Below are 18396 nucleotides of genomic sequence, written 5' to 3' on the forward strand. Positions count from 1 at the left end.
TCATCAAACAAAGTCAGGTGAAGAATCACCTGTGTCTGAGCCTGGTGATGAGCTGTGAGCAGTAACGAGAGAGCAGAGCAGGGAAAGGGGGAAAATCTGACTTGAGTCAAGAGAAACCTGGGCAAAAAGTGTGGAGAAGCTGTGCTCTGTGCACCAGGCAGCAGCATGGATGCAGGCTGGGATAGTTCCCTTTGGTCCTGGAGCAGGCAGAGGCAGCTGGAGAGGAGCAGTGGCCCGGCTCACGGGGCAGCCCGTGCCCACAATCCTGCCTTTAGGGAGCCATTCATCCTCCTCACTTGCAGCATCCAGCCCTAAGGAAGGGCTGCCAGATGTCACACCTAATGCAGGATTTCCTGTGCTTCACCTCAAATCCTGGGATTTGTTTCAAGCCGTGTGCAGTGTTACCTTTCTTGTGCCTGAGCTGAAAGATGGAATCACTTCACAGGCAGTGACCTCCCAGGCTGTGCTTTCCCGGCTCCCTTGGCTGCTCAGGAGCCACAGCAGGTCCCGTGGTGTTGGACAGGTGGGGATGCAGCTCTGCAGGAGGCACCTGGCAGCTCTCCATGACCAGGGAACACTCCTGGGCCTGGCAGGACCCTCCCTTGGGGTGTCAGCCCCTCTGCTCTGACATCCCAGGGCTTACAGAAGAACCACACACTTTATTAAGGTCATTCTGCTGCTGGTGACCTTCAAGGAGAACCAACTGCTCAGCAGGTGCAGTCTCACCTGAATAATGCACAGGAATTTGCCATTAGGTGAAATATACATTAGAAGTAGGCTAAAGTTAAATATTTTTTTAAATTACCCCCCCAAAGGACATGAAGAGAAAGCTGTATCTCACTGTGTTGCTTAATTTTATGTTCCCAAAACCACAAAGGAAAGGGTTTATTATTAAAATAATGATAAAATACAACAGAGGGACTGAGTCAGAGGTAGGACTGCCTTGAGAGCAAAATTACCATTTCATTTAGGCTTCATGGGAGTGGTCAGGATTGGTGTTTAAGATGACATCTGTATCCACCAGAGCCTTCCAGTATTATATTTAATCATTGTGGAGACATAGAAGTGGCCCCACAATAAAAATAAAAATAAAAACAATATATTTTAAATGTCCTGATCATAGTGCTTTAACCTTTATATTGCTGACATCTGAGATTCAAATAGAAATGCACACTGAAACTCTGTAATTTTATATATTCCAATTTTTTTATAGGAATCCATTTAAAATTACACAAGAAACCTCTCTTCATCTTCTGAGTGTTTCACTGATTAGCATAATTTATAGTCAGTTTTGTGAATAAGGTGATTGTACCCAGGTGATTGCAAAAAGGTCTGTGGATCTCAGCTTTATAAATATTATTCTGAATCTAACTTTGTTAAAGTAATTGATGTAACATGAATCAGTGCTGTGCAGAGCTCTTCAAGTGCAGAGACCACACACTGTGTAATCTCTGGAGCCAGTCCTCACCGTGCCTTTGCTTTTCTTAGCAACAAAATTAACTCCATCATTATAAAATTTAGCCAATACTTTACCTCTGCAGTCGGAATCTTCTCACATGAGATTCAGCCCACGCTCTAAATCCTGCCTTCGTTATGTGTCACTTTTTGCCTCAGAGAACAGGAAAAGTGACTTTGAAAGGATGTTCTTACACCAGGAGGTGTTGCAGGGGAGCCCTGGGAGCCCGTGAAGAACCTTCCAGGCTGTCTCTGACAATCAGAAAACCTCCAGGGCCTCTCCTTTGGGGGGTCCAGTCCCAGCTGGGAGGAATCACACAGAATCACAGAATAAGGGTTTTGTCTCTGCAGGCAAAGCTGGAACTCAAGGTCAGCCAGGTGAGAGGAGGTGCCCAAGGCTGAGCAGGGACTTTGCCACAGACAGTGAGACCCCATCCTGTGCTGGGCTCCAGAATTAGCCCTGCAGAGCCCGTGCTGGGCTCCAGAATGAGCCCTGCAGAGCCTGTGCTGGGCTCCAGAATGAGCCCTGCAGAGCCCGTGCTGGGCTCCAGAATGAGTGAGCCCTGCAGAGCCCGTGCTGGGCTCCAGAATGAGTGAGCCCTGCAGAGCCCGTGCTGGGCTCCAGAGTGAGCCCTGCAGAGCCTGTGCTGGGCTCCAGAATGAGTGAGCCCTGCAGAGCCCGTGCTGGGGTCCCTGTGCAGCTGTTTGGCTGCTCAGGCTCCTTTTGCTGGTTGGATTCTTTCTCCCACATTCTCTTCCTCCATGAACAAAAAGCTGCCAGAAGGGCTGGACGGGTGCCCAAGAGCTTTTAAATGCTCTGGTTAGGAGTTGGTGGGAACCTTGTGTTTGTGTTTCTCTAAAGAAGTTTTATGGCTTTTTCCTGGTGCTGCTCGTGACAAGGGAGGGAGGAGGATGCAGGTCACCCACTGCCAGAGCCCCGTGTCAGCGTGGGGGGAGTGTGACACAAAGGGGACAGGAGCTACACTCTCCTGGAAAATTCGGGTGATGCTTCATCTTTAAGCAAATTCCTGGAGAACTGCTGGATGAAAACAGGCACAGCTCTAAACCTTCATGTTCTGTAACGGTGAGATTCTGGGAGAAGCTGGAATCCTTCTTACAGGAGAGTAGGGAAATAAAGATTCCCAGCTGTTAATAATAACAAGCCAGGAATTCTTCTTGTTCAAACTGGAGCAGAATTGCCTGGAAGACCCTGGAGACTTCCAGTCCAGCACTAGACATTTGAAAGATTTGGATCCCGGTCTAAAATATTTCCACTGCTTGAGCGGATTTCCAAACTGAGCTATTTTTTATCATAATCCAGTCAGAAAAATGAAATTTGTGGTGCAGTCAGCCATCAGTTGAAGTATTTTGAGAGGTGTATGGTGACTGGAGTGTCTGATGTGTGTGCAGGTCCTGAGCATCCACTTGGGAATGGAAGAGACCTGGAACAAAACCTCCTGTGGTGCAGCTGGCTTTGAAGAAATAATTAGGAATGGGTTTGAGGTTCATTTCTAGGAGAAAAGAGAAAGGGAAAAAGAATGCAAAAGCCAGCATGGTTCAGTGTCTGGGCACACTTTCAAGACCTCTTTTATTTTGAGTAATTAATTCTGTGTTTTATTAGTAATGAAAGCAGGGGCTATTTTGTGCAAGGCTGGAGCAGTTCAGGGTGACTCGGCAGGAAGTTAAACTGATGTAGCATTACTTTTGCAATTTATCACCTGCCTGTAGTGCTTACTCAGGGTATAATACAAGTTTGTCATTGTTCAGAGCAATTATGTTCTAAATTCATTTAATAATTACCTCTCAAACCAGATAACTTTAAAGAACTGATTATTTTATAAGTAACTGGGAAAATCTCTAGCGTGACATCTCCTCTTTGAGGCACCATAAATGCAAGCTGGCTTTTTGGTGATCTGTTTCAAATTAGGTGATTTCATTGCATAAATGTATGTACTGGAGCTTGAGTGTGGTATATCCAAATGCTTGCAGCCTTCTTACACATTTGTAATGATTCCAATAATTCCAAATATAGGGAGGTTTTTTTAATTTGGTGGATGAAAAATCCATTCTATTTTGTCTTTGGTTAAGGAAACTTGAAATACAGGATAGTATAAATGTACAGCTTCAAAACTGGTCACAGTTACTGGTAGGACTGGTAGGCATGGCAGCTGAGCACAGACCAGCCACAGACCCTCCAAAGCTTTTCTTTCCTGAACCTTTTTTCTGCTTCTCCAGGTGTGGAAGGGCCTGGGAGCTGCGGGGTCCCTGCAGCAGCCCAGCTCTAATTGATTATCCCAGCCCAGCTTCGAGGGTCCCGCAGTCCCTGGCCAGGCCCTGCTGAGTTACTGCACAGCTTTAGGCAGCAGACTTTTACTGACTGCAGCAAATAAATTTGCTGTGCTTTATGGAGCACGGAGAAGCTTGTTTTCTGAATTTTAATTGTTTCAATAAATCGTGTTAAGATTGTGTTCTGTTAGGCTGCAGGAAATGAACGTGAGCGGTTCGAATCTGGACATTTTTGGGAAGGTGTGTTGCTCTCAGGGCTTCTGGAAAAAGTTTTCAAATCTGACTGAGCAATAACGAGGGTGATGAGGATTGTAGAGATCTGGAGTGCAGCTTCCCAGGAATCCCCACTCAGTCTTGAGTTTACCTGCAGGGATTCTCTTGTCTCACTGGGGACTGTGATGATGATTTTCAGCTTGTGCTTCACAGAGGAAGGGAAACATTTGCAGTGGTGCTCAGGTAGCTCAGGCACAGGGAATGTGAGAGGGGCACTCGTCTCAGACTGTGATTCTGGACAGTGCTGAAGGATGAACCTCTGCTCTGGAGGCAGGCTGACAGCGTTGGGGCTCTTCAGCCTGGACAAAAGGCTCCAGGAAGATCTTAGAGCCCCTTCCAGTGCCTTAAGGGACTCCAAGAGAGCTGGAGAAAAAGGTTTTGATGCTGTGACTTGAGAGTTTGGTGTTAATGAAGATTAGCAGATTGTATTCCCAGCCTCCTCTTGTCCCTGCTCTTGGGGGAGGAATATTGCTGCTTCTCACTGAGGGATGGTTGTGCCCCTTGGGATCAGGAGGGAGCTGCTCTCGTCCTGGCACCGGGGCAGCATCCAGATCTTTATTTGCAGGATTAGAATGTTTTCGAAAAGATAGGCCAGGTTGAAAGCTCTCCACTGCTGTATCTCCCAACGTTCTGCTGGAGAGCTGGAATGATTGATGAGCATTTCTCATTGCAATTACAGATGAGCAAGAGCAACCCACAAATCACGGCACGCTGGGTAGGAGCTCCTGAGCCGCTCTCTGTAGTCTGGCCAGCAGATCATTAAATCAAGCGAGGATGAGCAAGGGGCTGCTGGATGTTCTCGCCTCAGCACAGCAGCTGAGAGAGCTGAGTAAGCTGCTGTCTGCCTGAATCAATCCCCACTCTGGGAATTGAAACAGTGCAGACATGAAGCCCGTCCGTGGCCACATAAAAGCCGCATTATGGCTGCGATTTAGGGGACTACGCCTAAAGCAGCTCTTTGAATCCCTAATCCTGGGAGCTCCGAGGGAAGAAAGCAGGGAGGCCGTGCTCAGATGTCTAAAACTTTCCTCCTGACCCTGACTCAAAGTGGGGGACCTGGCCTGCAGTGAAGCCAATCCATGGGGAGTTCATGTGCAGTGTAAGTTGTAATGGGATTTTACAGTACACATCCTAGCACACATATTTAATATCTGACAATTCAAATAGCTTGGCTGGCAAACACACTGAACATTGCCAGATTTCTATAAGATCCTGTGAATTCCTGACCTAGATATTCCTTGGAGAAGGGAATTCAAGAGCAGGAGAGAGACATGAACCAAGTATGGTAGACTGGGCTCCTCACTTCTGACCCATTTCCCTTATTTCTTCTGAGTAGTAAGAATCTTAAAAAACTGCAAAATTGTGTTAATAAAATTATTTGAGAAGATCAGCTCACTCTTAAAGTTGTTCCAAGTTCAGTCTTTACACAATTTACCTTATGCTTGGGGTACAGAATAATGAAAATATAAACAAACAGAGCCCTAAGCCTCAATCCTACATGTAAATCTGTGCACATGTGCTGCAAACAAGATAGCACCCATGGACAGATTTGTTTGTATTGCCTTATGAGCCAAATGCTGTGGTTTTGCTGCTTTTGTTTATTCAGTCCTGAAAGAATTTACTGTGAAATCCCACCAGGCAGAGATAAAGACTGGAAACCTGGTAATCTACAGCTGTACAGGAGGGTCAGTTTATGGCCTGAGTGTGCTGGAGAATTTAGATGTGGAGAGACTCTTTCATAGTGAACTGACATGAAAACCTGTATTATTTCAGGGCTTTGCAGCATGCAAATTGTGTTTACGATGAAGCTAAAACTTGGAAAAACCAAATTGGTAGATCTAATCCAGTTTTGCTATTCTGACAAATTTTTTCTTTCTCAAACGAATTCAGGTTGTCAGATTGGTTCAGTCCCATCATGACAAGTGCAAGACAAATTAATTAGCTTAAGCTCCGTGAGTTGTGAGGGTTTTGTCTGTGTGTGCTTTGTGTGAGGGTGTGTGGGGCACTGCTGTGGGTGATTTGCCATGGCAGGGGAAAGAGGGGTCCTCCAGCTTCACCCAACACAGGGAACATTGTCAGTGAAGAGTTTGAATTCTCCTCAGTCTGGAACTGAACACCACATTTCTAGTGCACTTCCAGTATTAAACTGTTCTCCTGAGACTGCTCAAGAGTCACAAGTAATGCTTTAAAAAGAAATTAAAATGTTTAGCTGTAGAGAAAAGATGGCCAGGTCTGGTCTCAAATGAGCATGCATTTTTTAAAAATGTTGGGTTCCACAGTACCTGGAACTCTTACATGTCATAACCTTGTTAAGATAATTACAGTAGATGGCTTTTCTGCAAGGGAATCCCCTGACATTCTTCCTTGGGAGATTAAATCTCTGCTGCTGTTCTAGACAGATTTTGTGGCTGAGTGAAAGTGTCTCCTACCTCCTTTAAAAATATCAACAACCAAAGAGAAGACAACACTTAATTCCTTTTTACAAAAGGAAAAGAGAGTCATGTCTTGGGAAGCAGGGAAATCAAATAAAAAATTTAATGCTGGAGAAGAAAGGCAAGAAATGCAGTTGCCATGGAAACCAGAGCATAAGTAGAAACTTTGCAGCAAAGAGCAGAAACTAAAAATGAAAAAGCAGAGTGGCGAGGCTTGGCAGATAGCCAGGAGCTTCCTCCACCTCCTCTCCTGTGCTCCTGGAGGGATGTTCTTCGTCATCCTCCCACGGGCTGGAGGTGCTCTGGGCATTTGGAGAGCAAAGCTGGGCCCGTGGGTCAGAGCACGGCACGGGGGACAGCGAGTGACAGCATTGCTTGGGATGAGGCAGCTGTACCAAAATCCTCTGTGTGCTTCAGCTTGGGGCCTCCTCCATGGGAGAGGGGAATTCGCTGGGAATGGCTGTCATGTCACAGTGGGCTCAAGGGAGGGAAGCTGCTTCTTCTGGTGGTCACAAATCACCAAGCAGGCCCTTGATTCTTCTTGTGTCCAAACCAAGGTGTGGGAGTGCACTGCAGCAGTAACTCCTGTTCTTCAGTGCTTCTCTGATCCCTTTTCACAGGGAAAAGATTCCCTAAAGTCTGCTCCCAGTGCTGCTGTGCCTCTCACTGGACACTGCACCTCAGCTCTCTGGTCCTCAGCTCCCACCTGGGAGTCACATTCCTGGTCAGAGTTCTGCCCTGGGCACGGGCTGTGTTCCATGGTGGTTGTTGGCTGCATCCCACGTGTTGCTGAAAGCAGAGGCCTATTCCAGACGTGCACTTTTGTCATTTGATGCTGGCACGTTTAGCTCAGTTGTATGCAGTAAAGTAATGCAGTCATTGGATTAGTAATTATTAAATCCACATATGCTTTTTAGTATGACATGGAAAAAAGCAGGTTGGGAGAGCTGGGCAGGTTCCCAGGCAGGGCTGTAAAACCTTTGTGATGGCCAGGAAGTGATTTGGGTGAAAGCTTGGGAGCGTACCAGGCCTGTGTGCTGTTACAGATGGAAGCAATGAAACCTGGCCTGTTCAGATTTCCTTCACTCATGTTCTTGGAATTAAGGTATAAGAGTTTTGCTAATTTGCCCTCAGACTGGTCAGCATCTTATATACTTGATTCCTTTTTCATGAACAAAATAGAAAATGCAGTACAAGTCCAAAAACCCACTTGACCTCTTTGTGTGTGAAATCTGGGTGAACTTACCTGGGATACAGCACCACGAGTTAGGAACTGTGTGTGTCACTAGAAATAAAACCTACACATGTTTGACTCTGCTGCATTGCCACTGACTTTACTCCTCAGCTGACTTGTCATCGTCTCGCCTGGACTATTCTTTATTTAATTATTATTTCAAAGCACAAGGATTTGTGGTCTGTTGGCATTTTTTAGGCTGGAAGTAATGAAGCTTAAAGTAACAAACTTCATTAAAAGGGATGTTATTCTTTTTCATGTTCTTTAACATTTGGGCAGAGGAGAAAACGGGGAACGTCTTTCCTAATCCCCGAAGAAAGGGATTTCTAAGGAAGCCCGCTCTGGGGAGGGAGCGCTAGCCCGTCCCGGGGATGTGGCCGCGGTCCCAGGCGGAGCCGGCGGCCTCCGGCCTGCGGGCGGCAGCAGAGCCGTGCGGAGCGGAGCCTGCGTGCGGGATGCTCTGCTCCGGGCCGGGGACAGCCCTGCTGGGGGCAGGGACAGCCCTGCTGGGGACAGGGACAGCCCTGCCGGGGACAGGGACAGCCCTGCTGGGTACAGCTCTGCTGGGTACAGGGACAGCCCTGCCGGGGACAGGGACAGCCCTGCTGGGGACAGGGACAGCGCTGCTGGGGACAGGGACAGCCCTGCTGGGGACAGGGACAGCGCTGCTGGGGACAGGGACAGCCCTGCTGGGGACAGGGACAGCGCTGCTGGGGACAGGGACAGCCCTGCTGGGGACAGGGACAGCGCTGCTGGGGACAGGGACAGCCCTGCTGGGGACAGGGACAGCGCTGCTGGGGACAGGGACAGCCCTGCTGGGGACAGGGACAGCGCTGCTGGGGACAGGGACAGCCCTGCTGGGGACAGGGACAGCGCTGCTGGGGACAGGGACAGCCCTGCTGGGGACAGCCCTGCTGGGTACAGCCCTGCCTGGGTACAGCCCTGCCGGGGACAAGGACAGTCCTGCCGGGACAGCCGTGCCATGGAACAGCCCATGCCGGTGCTGACATGAGGGAGCCTCAGAGCCAGCGCTGACCACAGCAGGGTTCTCACTTTGGGCACTTCCCGGGTGCTGCCTCGAGAAGGAATCCCTGTGAGCAGCTGGATTTGCAGCAGGGCTGTTTCCAGAACAGAGCAGTTTTCCTTAGGCTTTAACGTGCTGACACAGCACCGGCGTTTCTGGCGTTTTCAGCTGGAAAAGCTCCCTCCCTTTTCCCGGGTTCCTCCATGCTCAGTGTGTTTTAACAAATGTTTTTCTGAGACCACTGACATTGTCTCTGTTTTATATGGTTTAAATTGAAATAATCTCATTTCTGTTGCAATAGTCAACGCAGCGATGGACACTGAGGGGTTGTTTGTGACCTAGGAACACTCAGAAAAGTCAAACCAAATTGCAGAGAGGTGTACAGTGCATGTGTGCAAAGCACAGCCTGGCCACAGCTGGGAAAGGCTCCACAACACCCTGCTGTGGCAAGGCTCCACAACACCCTGCATTATGTGAATTTATACCCAGCTTAGTGTGTTATGGAAGGAAGTTTATGAGTGACATGACCCAAACAAAAAGAGCACTCCAGTCACGCCAAGAGGACATTCCAGGCTGCTCCTGACTGAAACAAGACGCCTTCCATGTAGGATTGCCCTCCCAAAGCCCCTCAGTAACAGGGATCTGCAGTCTCTTGTGTTTGCCCTGACACAGTAAGTGTGGGGCTCCTGGTCTCTGTGAGACTGAAGAAGTCAGAATTTGACCATTTCCAAGGCTGATTCCTTGACAAGGCTGATTCCTCCAAGACAAATACCACGCCTGTAAACATTCCCTGCCCTGCTCAGGATCACAGGGAGGTTCCCTTTTAGCACGAATCCCCTGGTACTACTTACTGTGTGAAGGTAACCATGGGCTACTTCCTGGAATTGCAAAGAATGAGCATTTTGGGAAATTCCAGTTCCTGGGGTCTGTTTTCAGCATTGCTGCTAAGTGTTTTACCACCTCAGGTGTGTCCCTGCTTGCCAGGCTGTCTTGTTTGGAGGAGATCTGGAGGAGGTTTGCAGCCCTGCCTTGATGAGCTCTGTTAGGAGCAAAGGTGCCTTTGTACAAAGAGCTAAACAGGACCTTCCAAAAGCCCCTCAGTAACAGGGATCTGCAGGCTCTTGTGTTTGCCCTGACACAGTAAGTGTGGGGCTCCTGGTCTCTGTGAGACTGAAGAAGTCAGAATTTGACCATTTCCAAGGCTGATTCCTTGACAAGGCTGATTCCGTGAAGACAAATACCACGCCTGTAAACATTCCCTGCCCTGCTCAGGATCACAGGGAGGTTCCCTTTTAGCACGAATCCCCTGGTACTGGTGAACCTGCACCCTCACGTGGTGTAAAACCTGAGCTCAGCCTGGGCTCCAGGCCTGCCAGGGCACTTCGTTTGGGATCCACACTGCCCAAACCGTGGTGATAGAGGGATGATCTGTTCCAAAGGTTGTCAAACCTCAGGGTTTCAGAAACAGCAAGAAGTATTTGTCAGCTACTGTTCAGACTGAGAGGTCCTGCTGTCAGAATATTGATCTCAAATTCCTCCAGCATCTCTTCTGTTGGGAGTTGGACCTGAATTTCAGAGTGCAAAATGTGCTTTTCCCAGATTGTTCCCTGATCTCCTCCCTACACCTTCCATTAGCAGTTCTGTGTACATGAGTCTCCCCTGTCATCCTGTCAACCCTCATGGTCTTTAAATAGTCTGTAGGCTCTGGGTGGTGATCACCACATTGTTCCCCCTCCCTCTGCAAGCTGCTCCTGGGAAAGAGGACAGGAATTACTCGCTCATCCACTGCTTGTTCATAGTCCAATTTTAAAATCGTCTCCTGCTTGTCTCATTTGCCAAGTCCATCAAACCAATATCCTGCCCAGCTCCCTGGCCCTGCCCAGCTTTCAGCAAGCAGCTTAGTTCCCGAGTTCCCCTTGGAATTCCAGGGGATGCTACCTAGTCCCTGCTGGCAGCAAACCCAGACACAGCAGCATCATTGCTGAAATGGGCTGCACATAGGGAGATCCGTGTTCCTACTAAATTGTTTGGTTGCTATTTTTTCTCCTCGAGGGGAATTCCATTCATCCCCTTTCAGAAGAGCCTGTTAAACTCAGCCAGTCCCGAACTCCCCACAAATGTCCTTTAATAGTTTCAGATTTCAGCACAGAGGCCTCTGACTGTGTGTTCCTTTAATACATTCACAACTCCCCTGGGAGAACTAAGCCAGGAATAACCAACACTTTTTTAAGCCAGGCCTCCTGCTTTAAGGTTGTGTTTCTTTTCCTGCCATAGATTCCCTTGCTCATCCCCACAGCTCCCACTTCCCCGTGCTTTGCATTGCCCATTCTCAACTCGGGTGTTCTCAGGTGTCCGAGAAGGGAGTGCTGCATCCTCTGCTTTCAATTTTGCTGGTTGAAGGAGCATAAAGGACTCTTAACATTCTCTGCAGTCGCCTCTCAGCTTGGCATACTGATCATTTCAATAATAAAGTGTTTCCTTTCATTCTCCAACAGTCAGGCCCCTGCCAGAGCCATAATTGTTCACAGATGACTCATTTTGGCTGCATGATCAAAACCAGGGAAAAGTGCTGTTTGCACAGGCTTTGAAACGTACAAGATGGGAAGAGATGTTCACGCTTGATATTTGTACCATATGCGCCTTCTAAATTTTATTATAGAACCTTTACATTTCAAAAGAGATTCTAGTCTTGTCCTGGGGATGATTTAGAAAGGAAAAGATAAGTAGAGTTTTGAGTTAGGCCAAGATTAGCAGAGACTGACTGTGTAGTTTGAGCTGTGAGGCTGCATCCTGGTGGGAGCCGTTGCTGCCCTGGGATAAATATCTCTAGAAATAGATCTAGATCAATGTATGGATACCCGTGCATTGTTTAGGGGCTGCACACTCACTGGTGTTCTGTACCAAAGTCCCACTGAACTCCTCATTCTTTATAGCATTTGTTTTGAAATCCTGCATTCGGAGTTCCAGCAGGTGTTTGCATTTCCTTCCCTGATGAAAACCCAAGGAATTTCTGCACAGTGCATGTGGTGCCCATCCCAGTGCTGGGGGTGCTCTGCCCTGCCTGCTGGCTCTCTCTTTTCACAGAGTTCACCTCAGGTGTCCCTGTTGGGAGGGTCAGCAAATGGGTCAGCAACCGAGTTCTGTTTTAGGGTGGAGAAGAAGGACATGGGAGGATTTCTGCAATGCCATTCATCACCAAGCATGAGCTGTAGCAATAAGAAGCTGCTCTTTGTGTCTCCTCCCAAAATCACTTTGAGGCCACCCAGCTGTCTTGGATAAAACACCAAACAGACAAAGTTTTCTTCTTTGCATCAGTGTGGAGTTTTGACCAATGAATTGTACAAACCCCCCAAGCCAGCTCGTCCAAGGCTGCTGCCATATGGATGTGATGTTAGACTTGTTAATCCAGGAAAAATGAATATATTAGAAGAATAAAGGATCTAAATTCAGTAGGAAGAGGGGGTTTTAGTAGCTTTTTCTCTCTAAAAATGTAACAGGGGTATTAGTGGAATGGGAACATAGAGACTCCATACACTTGTGAGTGGAAGATCTGTACAAAAAAGTAGGAAGAGAAGCAGAAAAAAACAATTTGAGCTGATGCTGCAGTAGAGGAGCATTACTGGTCACTGTGTGCCTTGCTAGATATTTTCTGTTTTTATTTGGAGTGTCCTTTATCAGATCATCAGCCAGTTCCCTGCTCAGGGCTGGTGAGGACCAGCAGGGTGAGAATTCCCAGTGCTGGATCCTGCCTCACGAGAGCTCAGGCACTGGAGGTGTTGGTGCCCTGAGCTTCCACACTTCCAAACATCCCAGCCCGTGCTTTGCTCTTGGAGTGTTTTTCATATTTCTGTTGTTTGAAGGAGGCTCTCCACATTTTGCAATCAGCTGCTCTCGGACAATAACATCTCTCAGGGCAGCCCTGTGTTGTTGTGCCAGAAGGAAAAACGTAAATTTAAATAAACCACGCTCACAATGGCATTTAAAAACTGATTGCAGGATTTCCAGTCGCTTTTGTAAAGCCCTCTTTAAAAACAATAGCTACATTTTCATTTTTCAACTTGTTAACAGGGAATTCTTTCAAAACAGAGGGTGTTTTCTGTGCTACTCTGTTATGTCAGCCTGATAAGGAAGATGGCTAAAGACCATTCTTGCCAAAATATTCCTTGGATGAGTCATCTGATGCCAAAAAGCAAGTGAAACGAGCAACTATATTTGCAGTGGAGTTTGCAAATTATGTGGCAAGGAAAGGAAGAAAATAATCTGTCACATGAAAAATGAAGTTTAGATTGTGTGTATATAAATCAGTGATTTGTTATATGAGCGTGAGATCATTATCAGGCATTTAAACATGAATTGGAAGTGCCTAATCTATTAATTAATCAGGAAATAAGTTCTACATAGCATGTGTAATCAAGTTAATCTTTCATTTCACTTGCCAGCAGAGATGCTGCTGTCAGTGGATGTTGTCATGAGATTAAACACCCCAAGAGCTGATTCTTGAGCCTCAGGTGTCCAGATGGCACCAGGAGGGGAGGGGAGGAGAGGGAGGGGAGGCGGCTCTTCCCTGCAGCCCAGGGCACTCCTGACCCTGGGGAAGTTCTCTGTGTGCACAGGAGCTCTGGGCTCTGCAGCACCTGGAAAAGCTCCTCTTCTCCCCACCCTGGGTTGGAACAGACTCAGCTTCCACACAGGCAAGGAGAGTGCTGCCCTGCAGGAGCTTTCTGGAAGGTTCATGGTTTCCTCCCTGACCTTTCAGCACACCACATTGGAAAGCCACTGTAACAGAACTCAGGATAAATAGCTGAGCCTTCTGCTAATAATAACCCATCAATCTGGCACAGAAAGGCAGTGGTGCCAGACTTTTATCAACTCCTTCCCTGCAGCAACACAACAGCAAGTTTACTGCTGAAATACAAAGTAAAAATATTTTTAGGAGTTAATTTCTTTTGTTATGTGAATATTTGGATCAAGGTCAATGCGGATTTTGTAGATTATTACAGTAATTTGTTATTACATCTAATAATTAGATTCCTAACCTAGAGGTGGTGTGGGTTTTGTTTATTTGACTGTGCAGATAGGAAGGTAAAGATCAGCATCTGGGCTCCCTTGCCACTGAAGGTTGGACCAGGTGAGATTTTGAGGTTGATTTCGAGCCCCTCCAGGATCACAGCACAGAACTGCCCCAGTTTTGTCTTGGAGAAGGAAATGGGGGATCCTGGGAAACCCACAGTTGAAGTTACTCTGTTAATAACTCAATGAATCACTGCTAACATTTTATTTTAGCAATGAGGGATATTTGGGAAGAATAGTTCTGCTTAAACAAATATTTCCTGCCAGCAGCTCAGCGTGGAAGACACAGTGCTGGGAAGTGTTGTGCAGCTCCCAGTTACGTCTGAGGGCCTTTGTTTGAGTTAGGGATTTGTACAAGATTTTTCTTTTTAGTTTGGAATTTTTGCTGTACAGTGGAGACTTCACACTCCTGGGTTTTTCCTCCTGTTGAGAGGAGCAGGCTGCTCTGAGGCAGTGGATGTTTGCTTCTGGTAGAAATTCCTTCTTCCATTGCATTGGACTCCATGTGTTCATTGCTTCGTTAGGTCTGTGGAAATTCAGCACAAGTCTTTAGATGGATTTTGACTTTGTGAATTTTATTAGCATCATTAGCAGCCAGGTCCCAAACCAGTGTACCTGAGTGGAGTGCTGTGGTCTCCCCAGCTGAACGCTGCTGTGGGAGCTGATGTTCTTTAGCTCCATTGTTCTGCTGGGACGTGGGCAGGAAACGTGCCGTGCTCTGAGTCAGCCTCCGTGTTTCTCCCCGTTCCCGGAGTTCACCGAGGGTGCAGGAAATCAGGAAATGTCTCGGGGCTCTCAGACACGCCGGCTCTCCTGGCTCCCTGTCCCTGCCCGGGCCACAGACCCTGCCCCTCTGCTCCCCTGTTCCACACAGCCCTGGGGTAGCGCCTTGGCCTCCTCCTCCTGGCCTCGTCGGAGCCTCTGGTGAATTCCCACCACCAAGGAGCTGCAGAAATTTAAATGTGATCCAAAACTCAGCTTCTTGGGAGTTGGAGGTGTCGTTTCCCTTCCTTTTCAGATAGTGATATCTGAGAAATTCTTTTATTCACATCTAAAAATACATTATGGCTCTTTCTTAAAGAAAGTCAGGACATTATTTATTAGAAGCAAACAACTGACTTCCCCACTTAATACTGGTTACATTCCTTGGATTTCTTTTTTTTTACCTGAGTTTATGTGTTTTAAGTACATTCAACTGAACAAGTATTTGCAGAAGCAAATATGCAGCGGTGTCTGTGCTCTGGTGGACAAAAGATGCTGTAGGAAAAAAAGATAATTATGTTTAATACTTCTTCATCCTGAGGGAGTTGTCTCAGGAGTGGGGAAGCTCCATTTACTCTTTGGGCAAGGCTGAGGGTGCAGGGTTCTGCCTCACTGTGCCCCAGCCTTTCCACATGATGCTGAATAAAGCACTCAGGCTTCACCTCTCCGCTCATGGGATGGGCTTGGCAGCTCCATTATTGCAGTGTGTGCAATACTCTGCTCTTCCTCAGAGCAGGAGTGCCATGCAGAGGAGTCAGCTCCTAATTGGTGGTGATGCAGATCCCCAAACAATGGGACATTGATCCTCCTCTGCACCTCTGGCCCTGCCACAGTGTGTAATGACCATAATGAGAGTGAGCAACAGGCACAGTCTGCAGGGAGGGAACCGTGATGCTGAAAGAATTCATGTCCTGGTTTCACTTCCAGGACACCACCTGAACACCTATTTAATATTTCATTATTCACATGCACATTCTCCCTCTTGCTTTTTCATATGGCACTGCTTTTTCTGCTCATTAATATCATTAAATATCTATAATATGTGTAGTGACTGCTTTTCATTTACATTTGGATTTCATCCCCATACACTCAGCAAGAGTAATCCACAGTGTTGTGGTAGCTATGACACATTCAGTAAATGAGGAGCAGTGAATTCTCTGCCTAAATTTAAAGTAAATGCTCATTCTTATTTTGATTCCTAGTCTATAACCATTTTGTTGTTGCAAGGCTCTCAAGAAGCTGCTGCATTCTACCTCAGGTGGTAAGTGAGCTACTTTGCCTATGTGTGCTCTTAAAATAATCATCATGTGCCATTAAAATTCTAAACAAAACTATTTTACTTTAATTGTGTGTATGAAACTTTATAAGTCTTCAAACAAATAAGTCACTGAAGATTTTTTTGTGGGTACAGCTGAATTGGAAGTTAAGTTATCCTCACACAAAGGAAATTACCTTCCTCCCTGCTCTGCTGTGAGCTGATGTATCCCTGGAAATGTTCCAGGCTCTGAATCTGCAAGGGGCTCTGGGCAAACTCAGGCGGGCACACACTGAGTGTCTGGGGGCACTGAGAGCTGACAGAAACACTGTTTCTATGGGTTCTAAAGGAGATATTTTGTACAGATTTCCCTTCCTCCTTTTCCCTTGGAACTGAGGAGGAATATGACTGTTCTTCAGGGACAGAGGGGTTGCATGTGACAGGGAAATTGGGATTGCAATTCATTGGCCTAATGCAAATTAGAAATAAAACTGACACCCACCACTCCTCTCTGCCAGCCGAGCCAAAACTTCTGGTTGTTTGGTTATGACAGGGAAATTGGGGTTGCAGTTTATTTGCCTAATGCAAATCAGAAATTAAGCTGATACCCACCACTCCTCTCTGCCAGCCGAGCCAAAACTTCTTGTTGTTTGGTTAGTTAAAGTTTTGGTGTTGTTTGTTAAGTTTAGATTTTGAAAAGTGCAGTTCACTTCTTTATGAAAGAAGTCTGGGAAACTGAAATGAAATCCCTGAGGCTGCTGTTGCTGTCTCAGAGGCAGCCTGGACTCAGAGCCATGAATTCTGTGTGTGAACAAGTCAGGGCATCCTCAGACCTGTCCAGACCAGGCTTTTGGGGCTGGCTGGACCCCACTGACAGAGCACAGAAACTTTCACCTTCAAAATAAGGAATTCAAGTTCCTTGCCATAAACTCCGAGGGCTCTGGGTTTGGGAAGGTTTAAGGGCAGGGTGACAGCAGTGGGTGACACCAGGTCAGCCCTGGGTGCTGAGTTCTCTGCTGAAGCCCAGCAGTGCCTCAGACTGGGTATTTTACCACAGTTTGGCATGTGTTTAATTATATTTAATTCCATGGGTTAGGTTTGTGTTCGCTGCTGGGGAGGAGGAGTTAACACCCCAAAAATCACTGCTACATTTATCTCCAATTGCTCTTCTTCCTGAAAGATCCAGCAGAACTCCGTGGCTGAGCTCATCCAGCTGCCTTTTGGAGGGAGCAGCCAGCCTGGGATGTGTTATTTTAGAGACACAGATTTAATGCTGTCAGCTTTCCTCCTGAGCAGTTCATAATCCCCCATTTGTGAGTGGCAGATTCTGCTGTACACAGAACATTTGTGGCGGGGTGTGGCTTTCAAAAAGAGAAAAAAGTAGTAGAGAAAGAAGAAAACAGAGCAGTGTTGAATTAATTGGAAAGGTCCAGCCCAGTCACATCCCCTCCCAAGGTGGGTTGTCCATTTTCTTGCCTGCTGCTCTGTAGCATCTGAAGTTAAGTCCTTCAAAAATGTTAGGTGAGAGAGACAGAGCCAAGCTGGCGAAACTGGAACACAACTCCCAACCATTTATTTATGCTTTTATAGGGGGCTGCTTTCTCTTGTCATATGGTTTATAGTCCTTCATTAACCTCTGCTGCTTCGTGGTCACCTGTAGGAGTGTTTCTGAAGGTGCCTGGCTGATTAAAAATAAAAATCCCCGAGCGTTCCCACCTCACACTCCCTCAGAGCTTGAGGAGATCCCCAGCAGCCGCCTCTGCCACATCCCCAGAGCTCTGAGCGTGAGTCACCTGGCTCCACTTAAACAGAAACAAACCTTCCCCTTTCAGATCATCTAAATTTGGGTGAGCTTTTAAAATGGTTTTCTTTAAACTTTCATTTCCATCAGTGCCTTTTTTTTTTTCTATTGGGAATGACAAAAGTAAATTGGATAGGCCGTTTTAAAGATATTTCTAATGATAAAAGCATAATTGTGAAAGACTCTCTTCAGAGCTTTCATCCCAGTTATTATGACACAGAATTGCAGAGAGACACGTGAATATTTGGGTTCTCGTCTGCAGCAGATCTTTAACCAAACCTCAGTATTTTCAGCCTTTCCCATCACTGTTCTGGATGTTCTCAGCTCCTTTTGAGAATTGAATCAGCTGCACGGGATGAGTCTCTGCTCATCTGCAAAACAGAGTTGTGCCTGTATTTTTCTTATTTATGTACCCAGCTATGAAAAAGAGGATGATTGTGGCTGGGAGGAGGAGGGCGGATGGGCAGTGGAGGCTTTTCCGTGGCGCTGCGGAGCGATGTCCCCTCCCGGGCCGGGAGCCCCCGCCGGCCAGCTGCGATCTGCCTGCTTGACCTGAACTTGTCGCTGCCCTCCCGAGTGCTCATTCCTGCACTGCCTGAAAGCTGCCCCGAATTCCTCACGTGTGGCCTCAAAACCAGGCATGGACTTCAGGGAAGAGCGAGCCTTGGGTTTCCTCCTGGAAGCGCTTTCTGGGCTGGCTCGGTGGGAATAGGAAAGCACGGCTTGTGTAGAATTCTGCTGTTTTCCATGGCTGTGGAAATGTGTGAAAGCCTAAAATCGGGGAGGATGGTTGGTGCTGCTGTC

At 47.1% G+C, this 18396-nt stretch overlaps 1 protein-coding gene across 3 annotated transcripts in view; it reads left to right on the forward strand.

The window, feature by feature from the left end:
- LOC120512343 (DAB2 interacting protein) overlaps positions 1–18396 on the forward strand; it is a 156917-nt gene that overhangs the window by 12981 nt on the left and 125540 nt on the right. The gene's annotated exons all lie outside the window — the stretch shown is intronic.

This window comes from Passer montanus, unplaced genomic scaffold (genome assembly GCF_014805655.1).
Source record: "Passer montanus isolate IOZ18808 unplaced genomic scaffold, ASM1480565v1 scaffold73, whole genome shotgun sequence".
Classification (NCBI taxonomy): domain Eukaryota; kingdom Metazoa; phylum Chordata; class Aves; order Passeriformes; family Passeridae; genus Passer; species Passer montanus.